Here is a 15,508-nt window from a genome sequence, read left to right as displayed (position 1 = left end):
CCAAAGCCTGTGAATCAACCAAGAACCAGGTGACCACGGGAAATGGGCTACTAGAGCCAAAGCCAGGTCTGAAGGGAATAAGGTGCCAGATGAAACCATACACACACAAGTGATGAGGTTACACCGAGACTAGGGCCACATGCCCCTCTGCCTGGGACAGCTCTCCTGTACACCTGAGACCAGGGTGTCACACCTGTCACTGTCTTATGAACACAGCCAAGTGCCCGTGGGGATGGAGACTTAGGTGGCTTCTAGGTCTGAGGCCGCAGGAATATTTAGTGTCTGGAGCCTTAGTTTCCTCAGCAGCAAATAAGAACAGTTGCTCTCACCTACCGACGTCGGGCAGTGTGTGACGACACTGCTGCCATGCAGGCCGAGAGCTGCCACTTCTCCCCCACGCCTGCGCCCGCCCACAAGACTCCCAGCCCCTCACAAACCCGACCCTTCCTTCAACACTAAGGTCCGGTTTAACTGAAGCCTGAACCTCTGACCTGATGTGATCCCCTCCTCCTTTCCACCCCCATGGCACCTGCCTGAACCACCTGGAAATGTGGCTGCACCTGAGGTGAAATCGAAATGTTGCAAATACAACAATCACTTGTCAAGAATTACAGAATTTAAAAGGTGATAAGTCTGTTTCTGATTTCACATGATAGCAGTGTCACTCTATTTGGTAAATGAAAATACAAACTGTCCGTTTTTTGGTTCAATCTTTTTTTTTTAACTTTACTGAGGTCCACTTGATATACAATGAACTACATGTATTTAAAATATATGATTTGGTTAAGTTTTGACATCTGTACACACCCCTGAAGCTATCACCACATGAAGACACCGCACGTATCCATCTTCCCAAAAGCTCGGTCATGCCCCCTTGCAGTCCCTCTCCCCCACCCTCCTGTCCACACCTCATCCTTAGGCAGACATGGAACCACTCTGTGCCCCTATAGACTATTTGCATTTTCTAGACTTTTACGTAAATGGAATCAAATAATATGCCATCTCTTTGTCTGGATTTTTTTTCACGTGGCGTAATTATTTTGAGATTCATCCTATCACTGAGTGTATCAATAGGTCATTCCTTTTCACTGTTAATATTCCATGACATGGTAATACCACAATCTGTACATCCATTCACTTGTTGCATATTTGGGTTGTTTCCGGGTTTTGCCTATTATGAAAAAGCCGCGATGAACACCTGTGTGTAAGTCGCTACATGAACACATGCTTTTATTTCTCATAGGTAAACACACTAGTGTGAGTCATGGAGGAGATGCATGTTGAAACTACTCAGGAAACTGTTCCACGAAGTGGATTGCCACGTTACCTTCCTGCCACCAGAGTATAAGAGGTCCAGTCCCAGAGCCTCCAAGAACTAAGCTTTGCGTCATATCTTGGGGCAAGGAACTACAGCCGTCCAAGGACAAAGGGCACGCGGACCGGCCAGCAGAAGAAGGTAAAAGAACACCAGCTACTACCCTGCGACCAGTTGCAGAAACAAGGAATGTAATAGTTCTGAGTATTTTCTCCTTGTTTTACTATAAATATGTTTGTATATATAAACCACATTTTTTATTTGTCTCCCATTCTCCTACCACTGAATATATGCTAATAGTATTTACTCTCATGCCTCAGTATAGAAGTTACACAGGATCAGCTGGAAGAGAAGTGAACATTCCCCCAGAGAGGAATAAAGGGACTTTGCCTCCTCTTTCAGGGAGTGCATCAGTGAACTGTTGGTTGTAAGAAGGAGAATTTCATCATGTTCAGTGTACACACAACTTTTTGCTATCGCCTTATCTGGAAGTACCACTGAAGGGTGTATCCGAGCGCCAGGCCGACAACAGCGAGCTGTGATGGGTCTGTGCCGTGTTGACTCAGCTCACCGGGAACCAGGCTGCCCGGAACGCCCTCTCCCCACAGCTGTAGCTTAGGGGCAGCCACGGAAGCACGCATGAGATCTGGAAGGTGGGAATGCAGGAGCGGCCACGTTTACACTTGCAAAACTGGTGTGAGGTCAGGCTCTACTGTGGCTCACACATGGTTGCTGGGATCCGTTGGCTCGCCTTGCTGGCCCGGGGCCCGCAGCTGCCCCCCGAGCTCGTCCACGTCTCGTGATCCTGGGCCAAGTCTGTGTGCTGTTCCATGGTCAAGTGCATGCTCTCCTGCAGGTCAACCTGCATCATCAAAGGTGCAGGCTTGGAAGCGGCAGGAAACAGACACGTGGTCCAGTTTGTTCTCATGCATTTCTGCTCCTCCTTGCGGATTCTGGGTCACTCCTGCTCTCCTCTGCTTTCCTCAGGCCTGGCACCAGGCACAGGGGCAAGAGGCTTACGGGGCTGCATCACATCCATGGTCCCACCAGGCCTAATCCCTTATATCTCTCAAGCGGTTCCGACATCCTGATCAAACCTTAACTGATATAGGCCTCTTCTCTAATACTTTCAACAGGGCCGCTGTTTAAAAGTAGTTAACTGTCCAGTATGTCCATCTTATGATCTCAATGACAGGCTTCCTGAGATACGTGAATTTCCCATCCTTAATGTTAAAGAGAACTATGCAAATAGGCACTCAATAAATAATTTATTAAATAAACCATCACTGCAAATAAGTATATTTGTAGACTGCATTACATGTTGAAACGATTTACAATTTTTAAGTGTTAAAAAATTCTTTGAATGTGTTCAAGTTACACATAATTAAAATGTTCCATCTGTCACATTCCCCCCTTCCCCAATATTCAAACACATTCTATAAGTATTTGAAATAATCTTTGATTCATGACCTATTAATTTAATTTCACAGGACAAATGAGGATTCCAATTACAAATCATGTTATTTAAATGCTGATGAGGTGTTATCCAATATAACACAGAAACTCTTGTATAAATAACTATCTTGGCAGTTCTCAAGTCTGTGCGCGTGAACACACACACACACACACACACACACACATTTAGTTCAGGAATTCTAATGAATGGTTTCATCTGGATGAAAAAAGATGTTACATTTTCTCTGTTTCTGGCAAGTCAGCCATCCAAAGATGGGAACTGAGGTCTAGAACACAGCAACTGAACTGCAGGGTGCCAAAACTTGGCAGTAGCTTCTGACTCCCACGAACGCTCGAATTTATCAGGACAAGCGACATCTGGGTAGAAATACCACGCTGACCAAGACTTCTGGTTCATTCCAGCGAGGGCTAGACAATTCCTCCGAGCACGTTATGCTGCTTTACGCTGTTTTTCATGCGTTTCCTATAATGCCTTTCAGTGAGGTTCACTGCTTTGGTTTAGCTATTGAAACCGCATTCCCAAAATGTAAAGCGGCGGTGATACACATGAGAAATTTAAACACTTTAGAACATATAGCTGGTTTGATAATCTACTCACATTTTTCCCCTGTGCTTTGCAATTTTTTCATAATGTTATTATCATTTCAGTTGGCTCCAACTACGTCCGAAGCGGAGAAGTAAAACTCCTACAACTTGTGTTGCAAATAAAATACAAATGTTGTCTTACCAACCCTTAGAACACACTGTTCGGCCTGCCTTTTCATATACCCTCGCTGCTTTGAATAACACCCCCAGTGATACGCTTTGGTAAGCACACTTGGACAGCCGCTCAACCCAGGCCTGTCCTCTCGGGCCCTTCCTTTAGAAGGCTCTAGTCATTAGGTCTCAAATGGCCATGTCACCCAGTAATTTACCCCACACCTGGACACAGTGACTGGTTTACTGAGTGGGTATCTGATTCAAACAGAGTCTTTCCTTGGGATTTTACAAACCAAAAGCCCAGGAAGGTATGTCCTCCCTTCTCTTGAGTTGCCTGTGGCCATGGAACAGGACAAAGGCAAGTGGAGGAGAGGCCCAACACTGATTCCTTGGGTCAAGTTACCTCCAAGGCTCCACCTCCGCCCTTTCCAGTTGAAGCCAACACCATATGGGTCCCACCCTCTTAGTTCCAACGTCCCAATACAGGAAAGGCTGTAAGAACTTCAAACATCAGAGCAGTGCATTGCCCAGGAGTGAATAATACTTGCTTTTTCCTTCAGCAAACAACTTATTTTCTGTCTATGTTCATTTCCAAAAGAAGTTTTTCTCAGTCTCTTTCCCTCATAAAAATCCGTCGTTCTTCTGGAATTCTTTTCATTTAAAATTTCCCCTTTAATCCCGGTTTCCCACCCCACCAGCCTCCACCGGTCGACACTCCTCCTAGGTTCTTGTCCCCCAGCTATCCTATGAGCTGTTATATGAGTCAGGCTCTTGGGGCTGCAAATGGCAGAAACACAACCCAAACAGCTCAAAGAAAAAATGGGGCTTAATTTCTTACTACAGGGCTGTGCCTGCTTTTAGGAATTACTGGGTCCAGTGCCAAATGTGCTGTCATGATTCTGGCTCTTTCCGTCTCTTGCATCTGCCCCGAGTACTCCTGCATGCAGGCGCCTTCCAGGAAGCAGGCAAAATGGCACACGGGCAGCCCTAGACTCTCATCCTCCTGGTGACCCTAGCAGAAAGTTTATTTCCTGATACCTCCAAAAGAAAAGTCCAGACCCACCATGGCCATGAATCCTCACAGCTAGGTGATGATGCGACTAGCCTGTGACCACGGGGAGGGTGCAGGTGGAGAGACAGTGACACTGCATCGCCCTCAAATCGTGAGTGTTGTTTTCTCGATAGGAAAGGACAATTCTATTACCAGAAGAAAATGGGAAGATGTTAGGCAGACAGATGCAGTGAAATTATTTCTAACTCACTGTAAAGCTAACGGCCCCAAATCATTTCATCTCACGTCATACCTATAAAATAACTTGCCTACATTACTCCTAGTTTAAGTATCTGAAAGGCATTAATCATTACAAACATAGTAAATAATTTATATTAATCTTTGTCTCATAATCAGTTTGGGGATCAATAGTTCTATCTATTTAATAGAGTAGTAAATGGATTACTTTTTCCTCCTTGTAATCACATTAAGATACAGGTCACTATTACACCAATGGGTAAATATTTACTAGATTCCTAATATCAGATTTGTGCTTTTCTATTATACCATGCTTTTATATTACTAGATGATTATTATTACTCCAGAGAGATGCTGCTCAGATATAAAATATACTTATTAACCCTTCTAACAGATAACAACATACTTACAACACTACTGAATTTTGTGAGCTAAAATGACAGACACCAAAAGCAGGTCGAAATATAACTTGGCCCAAGTGATGAACTTCCTATTCCTATTTTGATTAATTACATGCTATGCAAAAAGTAGATGTGTTCTAGAGATGTCTGCAAGTCAGGCTCAGAAAATATTGACTTTGATAATGAGGTGCAACTTTTTCTTCCCCTATGCTAAATAATAGGGGCAACGTTCTTCTAAAGACTCAAAGGAAAAACAAACGTGTGAACCCTGTCGGAGTTTGTTTTTCCATCCATCTTCTCAAAGCTGTCAACAAGTGTTTGTCATTCCAGTATGGCTCACAGCCTCCCAGGTCCAAGATAATGTCTCAATCGGTCTCAGACCAAGTTAAAAGGGATGTTAACAAAAATAAATAAATAAAGCAATGGGAGAGGCACCTTATCCAGCAGGGTTCCACATACCATTACTTTCAGCTTACAAATCAGTTAAGATAGGCAGGCAGCCGTGGCTCTTTGGTTGTTACCAGTGTTCCATCGCCATACCAAGAATAAACAAATTAAGTGAGACTCGCTGTTCCCATTGATTTTTCCCCACGAGGTATCTGAAATAAGGTGTGTGTGTGCTCACGTGGTGCTGGGGTAATGTTCTCCTCCAAACATGCTACTCAGGCCATCGCTCATTAAGCTGTATGTTGAGGCTTTGCCCTAAAAGGTCACCCAGCACTTATCAGAGGCCTGAAGTACCACATCCTGTAAGTAAAAGAAAACTCAGAAAGTTGCACTGGTTTTGACGAGCTTCAGAAATGGTGTTATAGGTCACCCTTTCTCCTGCCAGAGGGAACTCAAATTTGTAACACTGCTTTCTGAAAAGAGATGGAAGGAAAACACAGCAAAATATTTACAAGATCTGGGTAGAGAGATGTGGGGTGAGTATTCTTTTTGTATTTTACAATTGTCTATAAAGACCATGTATGTTCTACTTAGGGAAAAAAAAAACGTAATAAAAATTTTTACCTAAATGATACAAATATAAAATCTGGACAGACCTTCGTTAGGTTAACTAATAAAGAATAACTAAAGTTATCTAGTAGAAAGCCGATATCAATGGAGCCTTAGTCAATTAGAACCCTTTTTTTCCCCAGAAAGAACCACAGGATAAAATGTTGACCCTAATATTTCTCAAGGACACCCACTTCCCTCCATCCTTGGAGCCACTCCTTTAACCCAGGTGACCATTTTATTTTGCCTAGGTTACAGCAGCCTCCTAACACTTCCTATCTGCGGCACTGATTACCCCTATCAATTTCTCACACAGCAGCCAACACGATCTTTTCAGGTACAGACCTGATCATGTTAGTTCCCAGCCTAAAACTCCATGGCCACCCGCTGCCCAAGGAATAGAGTCCAGGCACTCACGTGGCACAGAAAGCCCTTCACAGAGGCTCCAGCCCCTTTACCTCCCGGGGCCTCATCTTCTCTCGCCCCTGACTGCTCCCCTCTAAGGGTCCGAACCTCCTGTCCGGTCCTCAGGGGCGGTCTGCCCTGCCCGCAGGGACCCTTCGCGGTAGCTGTGCCGCAGCCATCACTAGCGCAGAGCTGACTTACTGGTCTGCCCTACATTCTGCTTCTCGTGCGTGCCTCGGCACTGGAGCTCTGCCCGAACAACCACCGACAGGACAAGAGGATTCTTCACTTCAAGTTCAGAGTCACCAGTTTCACAGGGGGCTCGTACCGCCCCCTGGCGAGCCCCCTGGACCTCTCTAGCCCACTGGCTCTGCTCCTCTTCACGCGAGGGTGGGGGGCGAGTTTAATCTGGTCTGCTCTCAGCCGATGGGCGCAGCCTCCTCCCTCCCTCCACCTGGGCTGACGACCCTGTTCCCTCCCACCTCCTACGAAACCTAGTCCATCAGGCACCCCTTTTCTCCACAGCATGGTGTCTCTTAGCTGGATCTTTCCCACCCCTACCTCAACATGCTTAGTTTCCCCCAAGCCTACACGTCTCCCCGTGTCGTCAGCGGACTTGAGCACAAGGTTAGCGTCTGGAAAGGAGAGGACGTGGTCTCTGCTCCTACCGCACACGGAGTTCAGGGCCCTCATCTCAGCCAGCACGGTCAACAGCAGGAGGTGTCCAGGGCGAGGTTAAGAACCCTCCAGAGATCTCTCAATAAGCTCCAAGGGATTTCTATTCTAACAGCTGCCAGGGACCATAATTCCATCTTTGCAAAAATATTTTTAAAAATAGGTAATTCTGAAGGCCAGTTTTGAAGAACAATAAATAATGCATTAAAGTCCACTAAAGGCAACTAATATGAACAGACTATTTAGATTGAGAATTTTTTTTTTAAACCCAACTTTTTAAAACTTGGGGCTCACAGATTAAAGGAACCTTTCCTCAACTAGTGCTACTTCATCCTAATCTAATGGGGACAAAAGACTAGCAAATTAATAAAGTCTTGTGGATCCCTCCACAACTATAAAAAAACAGGCATGCTTCCTGAAACCATTAATGGCGATAAACTATCAATAATACGACAAGTCTAACCTCTGAAACAGTTCCCTAAAATACTACAAAGAATTTAAATGCCAGCATTAAAAAAAAAAATAGAACATGAACATTTTAAAAGGCAAGAAATAAGTAAAATCACCTTTATCTAGGATCCATGGCAGAAGAACGATACGATACTCGAAAAGAAAAGGTTATACCACAAAGTGAGCAATAAAACTGGCAAATCTACAGAGATTCAGCTGCTGCTCCGATACACATCTGGTCCCATCGGGGCGGGGGTGGGAGCTACAGAAATCATTAAGCCATCGGAGACGTTCCAAACAAAGAAACTGTAAAATTCTGAGCTATAAAGCAAAGGAAACACACTTAATCCCTCAGGGGTTGCAGTATGTATTTCAACTGGGTGATCCCCTCCCTCGTGAGGACACGGCGATACACCAAAACCTGGAGTGACACAAAACCTCCCCTGTCCGCATGTGGCCCGGAGCCAGCCTTGCGCCGGCACCCCAGCCCCTGTTAGTTTAATCGTCGCGTTACTCTACACACCCAGGAGGGGGCGGCAGAGAGGATGAGGCTGGGGGAGTGGGGGGGGGATGTGTCTCACTCATTCTGCCGATCAGAGAATATATACCTTAAAAATATAGTTACGCAGGCCTTCTGTAAATGTTCAATAAGGTGTTGGAAGATTAACACATTTCTTCTAAGATTACGGTTTATTTTTTAACTTCAGATCCTATACCGCTGCAAAGGGAAATGATTCGGCTTCTGAGGAGACACCAACTACCTACTTACTTACTATGTTATCTTAAGCAAAGTGACTCGAAACCGCTCTTTAATGACCCCATTCCCTTCTGTCTCTGAGATTCTGTGATGGGGGTACAATTATAGTGCATTTCAACTTTAGTAAAATTTTTCTGCTGCCTATTTTCCCCTAAAATCCTCAGTCTCTTGCCAATTACCTAAAATTATTTTTAAATAACCTTTTGAAAGTCTTTGTGCTGAAAGCAGGTATATTACAAAATGAGCTTCTTTAGGAACTTAAGTGAAAAAGAAAAAAAACTGGAATGGTGAATAATAACAATGACTATTACATCAAAATAATAAATAAATAATAATGGAAATAATACTTGAATCAAAAAATAAAATAGCACATAAAATATATTGGGGCATTTTCAAAGGCTTAAGAAGGGAACACAGGTGTTACATAAGTAGTCATTAAGTGGAATACTTCTGACAGCCTTTTATAATTGTTTCTGTTCCTATATTCCCACTGCTTTCCTTTCAACCTGATTACTGGACATGCCTTGACTCTGTGTCTCATATATTCAGAATATATATCTGAGCATAGAGTTGGGCCTACAGTTCCTTCACTGAAACACAGGAAACGGTGGAAAATTCTTTTGGTAGGGCAAGACATATGTCATGGGCAAGGGAAGGATACTGGGAAACTTCCCAGAACCGAGAAAAATTTAAGTACATAACTTCTTTCCTGAGAAGCCAAACAAAAACCTGTGACATGTTATAAGCATGGTTACCGTGTTCTGAGAGTGTAACACGTGCATTGACCACCTGACAAAATGATGCCAAAATAACGCAGTGGTTGATCCACAGAAGAAAAGCTTTCCATCCACACACAAAATATTTTCAGTCTTCCTGTTAAAAACAAACCGGGAAGAAATGTTTCCTTTTCTAAGATATGTGGATAAAAATTCCAAATTACTTGGAGTTTCTAGGAGAGAAAAGATATAATAGGGTTCTGACGTTCACTTTGAGTTTTTCAATGGGAACTTTTTTAAAGTTTTAAATTTAATTAATTAAAAATGGCATAAAGAGAACTTAAATATTTCTAACTTTTCTGTCAAATATCAATATAATCACAGAAAGCAGGCAAACATTTAAAAATGCCTATGAATTACAGTAATTGATATGTGACTGTGAACTTATTAGTATGATTTTGCAGCCTAGGTGAATGGTTACGCTATTTATTTGGTCATCAAATCCCAATACTTAAAGAATTGCAACCGATTACATGTCCATGTAGTTTCTGTCAGCATCACAGTTTTTTGCCTCAGAGGCAATCCTTAGAGTATATACGATTTCTGTTTGCACAACTATCCGTGTAAAGTAGCAATCTAGTTTTCTAATAAATATGAGTTAAACGGACAGCATTAATGTCTTAATGAAATGCTTCCAAACAGAAAAGGTTTTAATTTTAACGACCACCTTTCTTACCAGTTTTTTTTTTTTTTTTTTAATATTTTTGGCCGCGCCTCACGGCTTGCAGGATCTCAGTTCCCCGACCAGGGATCAAACCCGAGCCCCCAGCAGTGGAAGCCCGGAGTCCTAACCACTGGACAGCCAGGGAATTCCCCTCCAGTTTCCTTTTAAATACACGCTAATGGGAGGGCAGGCTTTCTAAGAGATGCAAGTACTCCCTTTCTTACTGTTGGTGACAGGAGACAGTGAAAGCAGCAGAAGGAAGCCTCCACACTGAGGATGGGTAAAAAAGCAAATGAGGAGGAGCTGGCACCAGGTTAAACTCTAAACGGTACCCAGAGTCAGATTTTAAGGATAAAACATGTAAGAACTTATTTGAGTGCACGTCTAATCAGAGATTTTATTTTAGAAATACCAAGTGGACCACCGTTCTCCTATATTTTAAAAAAGGCTTCCAGGGGCTTCCCTGGTGGCGCAGTGGTTGAGAGTCCACCTGCCGATGCAGGGGACACGGGTTCGTGCCCCGGTCCGGGAAGATCCCACATGCCGCGGAGCGGCTGGGCCCGTGAGCCACGGCCGCTGAGCCTGCGCGTCCGGAGCCTGTGCTCCGCAACGGGAGAGGCCACAACAGTGAGAGGCCTGCGTACCTCAAAAAAAGAAAAAAAAAAGCCTTCCAGATCATGTACTAGTCTCTCTTCTGTGAAGCAGAGAAACTCTGAATTTATGTGCCAGGAAAACAGTAAGTAACTACCACTCCCACAAGCAGCCACAGCAAACAGAAAGGCAAATAGACTTTTATAAGTAAATCTGTAATGATGAAAAACAATGTTGCATAATGAATGTCTTTATAAAAACACAGTCTGGCGAACTACCTAACCATTAAGACATTTATTTCAGTTTATCCGTTGACAGTGACTTTTATTCCATAACAAAACGTGACTAAAATACTTCTCATTCTTTAAAAGGCAGTCTTTACAGGTATAATACAAATTAATAAGACAAGTCACACTGGGAAGAGGGGGTTGGGACTTTGTCAACTGATCTTTAACAGATAAATTAGCACTATAACTTATAATTAGGCTTAAAAATCCCAGACAATATCCACATATGCATTCTTGAAAGAATATCTGAGGAACAGCAATAAAGCAGAGTCTAGTTTATACTAGTATAATTTTTCAAAATGATAGCTCTTATAATTAAATATATTTGAGAGAATATGTACCTTAAAAATATATAAATGAGAATATATACCTCATTTTATTTATCATTTATCATAATGTGATGACTTAAAAATTAATTCTATTAAAAGTTTTTTTAGAAAGAAAACTACCGGGCTTCCCTGGTGGCGCAGTGGTTGAGAGTCCGCCTGCCGATGCAGGGGACATGGGTTCGTGCCCCGGTCTGGGAAGATCCCACATGCCGCGGAGTGGCTGGGCCTGTGAGCCATGGCCGCTGAGCCTGCGCGTCCGGAGCCCGTGCTCCGCAACGGGAGAGGCCACAACAGTGAGAGGCCCGCGTACCGCAAAAAAAAAAAAATCCCACAAATCAAGATTTTGAAAGCTATGCAACCGAAAAATCAGATGTAACATTGCTATTAAATGAACAGGCTCGCTGAAGATTTACTGACCACATATATTACACGATATTTAATAATCTAAATTTTGTATTGCTTCATAACAAGTCAATGAGATTACTATTAAGAATATAAAATGCCTGAAAGTAAAAACAAAAACAGGAATATGAAAATAAGAATATATTATTTCAATATCATTTACAAAAGAAAAAGAAAACGTTCTTATGAAGGGCAGTAAGGAACTCTAAATTTAATGAGTTTAGTTCGTTTCTAATAAATTCCACTTCTGGAACTACATATCAAGGAAATGATATAGAAGTATAGGAGAAAACTACATGATAAAAATTTAAAATGTCTGTTGCAGGGTTGCTTTTAACAGATAAACACTGGAAGAGCACTAAAGGAATGGTTACAATGTGGTAAGACACCTTGATGGAACATCAGGCAGTCATTAAAGATGATAATTAAGACTAATAATCTGGGAAAATGCTTCCAACACTAATAATATAGTTTATAGTTTATAATTTGTTCAGAGTGGTGGGTCTATGGATTTTTGCTCTCTTTTCCAAATTTTGTATTATAATAATGAGAAAAATAATAAGCACAAAGAGTAAATTATACAGATAGATGTGGCTACATTTAAAGAAAGATTTGCAGATGGTTTGGGAATATTTTAAAAAATTAAATGTTACATTTTCCAAACCACATTAAATCTTTTAGGTTTTCCAAAACACATTAGAAATGTAAAAGTTTCATCACAAACGCTTTTGAAGGTTAGTCTGAGGGAGAAAGGCCCTTATAAACATGGCAGGTCAAGCAGACTTAGAGGCTTCTTTTAGAAAAGGTTTGTTCACTTTTAAGAAATCCTCACACCTATATTTTCCATAGCTTTATTTGTTTACTCATGGCTGTAGCTCGCTAAGGCCATATTTCTCAGAAGTTTTGTTTTATTTTTACTATTATAGCATACTCTGATTTGCTCAAGAATTTACAGACATTTAGTCCAGCAAGCTTAGGACTACCAGCTGAAACCATTTCTGATACTAAATACTGGAGGCGACAGAGGGATTCTTCCACATAGAAGGCCTCAAGTGTGCACATCTGTAGTTTTTCCACTTTGAGCTGTGATGCTGATGAACAAAATACCTAAGTGTGCAATCACTATGCAATTTTATTTTATTTTCCTGCCAAAAAATCCACTGACTTAATTAGACATTACAAAAATATATAGCTAGGTTATTTCATTTGAAACTGTCTTATGAAAGCTTAAATAATAAAATTGTAAAACCTTTTATTTTGATCAGCTTTTTACTTGAAAAACAGTGCACATTCTCAGCTATGGATTTAGTAATGAAGGAAATATATTTCCCATGAGGTGACCAGCAAATCTGCTATGCATAAAATAATTGATGGATCCTGGCTAATATTGTGAGGGTTCATTCAAATGTTAGCTTCTCAGGATAACCAGTCACAACTTGAAGCAGGTGAAAATCTATAGTTAGTTTCATGACTAAATGAATGTAACGGACAAGCAAACACTTAGAAGAGCAATGGGAAAATGCCTTCTTAATACTGATGAGGCTACAGAAATGCACTGACTTATTCTGAACAAATCAGGAATAAGTACCGCTATTAGCTATTACTCACCGAGGGTTTACTATTCCCACGCCTGGGCTCAGTGTTTTGTGTATTAAGCCTTATCTCCTGTAGGTAGGTATTACCATTATCTTCATTTGAAAGTGGAGATAACTGAGACCCAGACAAGTAATTAACCAGGGTCGTAAGGCTTGGATTTGAACCTGGGCTGCCTGAGTCCCTGTGCTCAGTCATGGCCCTACACGCCACCCGGCACAGGAGGCTTGAGCGTGAGACACGGCTGAGATGAGGATGCTCTGAGGGGCTGTGAGACGGAGACCCTGGCCCCAGATCACAGTCCAGCTTGGGAGATAAGACACTTAATTTATAAAATAATAAGAGGCAGCATGATAAGATTGACAGAGATGCAGACGATAACTGCCAAAAATAAGGTTCGGAGGAAGGAAAGGTTATGAGTCTCAAAACTGGTACATTTAAAATCTGGCCCACCAGGCACTGGGGTACAAGACTCCTGAGAACTTTTAGCAAAAGTCTGTGTTTACTTGTGCAGCTAGCACTTAAGAACTGGTAGGGCTAACCCTTCACAAGTAAGAAATACAAACTTAAAAACCACTTCCTGCCACCAATATAGCAGTTACCATTAGGGGTATAATAATATAAAGAATATGTTTCAAATGATTTTATTCTTTTCCAAAAGAACCACTGACATGCTTAACTGCAGTGGAAACACGAAGTATTGGACACAATTCCAATATCCAACAATATGGGCTTAGTTAATGTAAATTTTGCTTTATTTGTATAATGGCATAATATACAAAATGTTTAAAGCCTTTTAAAAGCAAATGATATTGAGTGACTTGGGAAGTTCATGATTCGGTATTAAGAGAAAAAAATAAAATTATGACATGCCATATACAGTATAGTGCCTATCTGTGTACGTGTACTGAAAAAGATTGGACAAGAGCTATAAACCAATATATTATAACTGAGGGATGCTATTCCCTCTCTAAGGAAATTTTATTCATGTGTGTCCCTTTAATGATCATCACTGTATGAAATATTTGAAAGAATACTTCAAGAACATTTTGGTATTAAAGAGCTCTGATAACAATCACAAAACTGTAATTGTAAATCTGCATAGAGAAAAAAAACATAGAAATATAAGCAATTTGTCTAAGGGCATGCCGATGAATCTCGATATAAATTGCATTTGACAACTGAAAATAGCAGTGATTTCCCAATAGCGAATTGAAGAGATCCCCACTCCACCCCAGCCCCCGGAATGTCAGGACTCAAATCCCTCTGTCCTTTTGACACCCCAGAGACTGTCCTTTCCAGTCTACCTTAATGCTCTTTATTTTTTCTCCGTTCACCCATTTATTTTAAAGTGATTTGTTTTAGAAAGTTCTTACAGTCTGTAGATAATCATGCGTCAGAATCCTAACCACAGTCTTTTAACACTACCCTTAAGATTTTCTGTATTAAAACATTAAATATATAATAACTCGTAGGGAGAATTATTTTTATTCTCCTTATCTTTGTTCAGTGTTTTAAAAGAAGTGTAAATATTTGTTTACTTTCACTTTATATACATTCATTTCCAAAAGGAAAATTACTAGGTTAAAAGCTATAAATACTTTTGGATCTACCACTCAGACATATACATATTGTATTCACTATAAAAATCTAATATTTGTTTCATAACACTCACAAACTTACCGTGTCAGTAAATGCTATTTGGAAATGTGACTTTTATGATATTCATAGTATGCCATTATATGGATAAAATATAATTTAATGGAGCCCATTTTTGTATGTTGAAATTATGTCTAACGAATTTTAATACATAAAATACATGCACATATTTTGATAATTTAAAACATTTCTAGAAATGGAATTGCTGGGTTGAGGGGAATGTACATTTTTAACAATTTTAAACTACACTTCCAAAATTTCCCTCCAGAAAGATTGACCCAATTTACATTCTCAACAGCCTGAGGGCCTGCCTTCCAGCATCCTCGCCAGCATTAGGTAAAACAATTAAAAAAAAAAAACAACTAAAATATCTTTACTCATTTAATTTCTCATTGATTTAAGAAAAGATTTCTCATTGACTTAAAAAAAAGATTTCAACATAGGATGTAAACTAAACCTTACAACTTTACAAAAAGTCTTAAGTTAATAAAGCGTTGATTGTTAAAATGAAGTCATCAGCACATGCAAATATCTGTATGAACAGACTACAGTCATGCATGTTTTTCTCTGTCTCCTTTCACTATAATTAATTCCTAACACTGTGAGTCAAGGTAGAGTTCTTGTTCTGCTAACCTCATAAACACGATAATCACAAAAAAGAACACCCCAGCAAAAAATGTATTTTGAAGGAGGAGATTCACTCTAAGTTTTGATATGCACATATCAAGAAAACAAACAAGTACAGCATACAAACAACAAAAGTCTCAACTGGGCTTTATGGTGA

General features: G+C 40.9%; 1 protein-coding gene across 2 annotated transcripts in view; it reads right to left on the bottom strand.

Annotated features, from left to right (window-relative positions):
- Nucleotides 1–15,508, bottom strand: part of COX10 (cytochrome c oxidase assembly factor heme A:farnesyltransferase COX10) — a 111,224-nt gene that overhangs the window by 36,960 nt on the left and 58,756 nt on the right. The gene's annotated exons all lie outside the window — the stretch shown is intronic.

Source organism: Mesoplodon bidens (genome assembly GCF_964165515.1).
Source record: "Mesoplodon bidens genome assembly, chromosome: 19".
Lineage (NCBI taxonomy): Eukaryota > Metazoa > Chordata > Mammalia > Artiodactyla > Ziphiidae > Mesoplodon > Mesoplodon bidens.
Note: the sequence above shows the minus strand (reverse complement) of the source record. Positions and strands in the feature narration are given on the sequence as shown.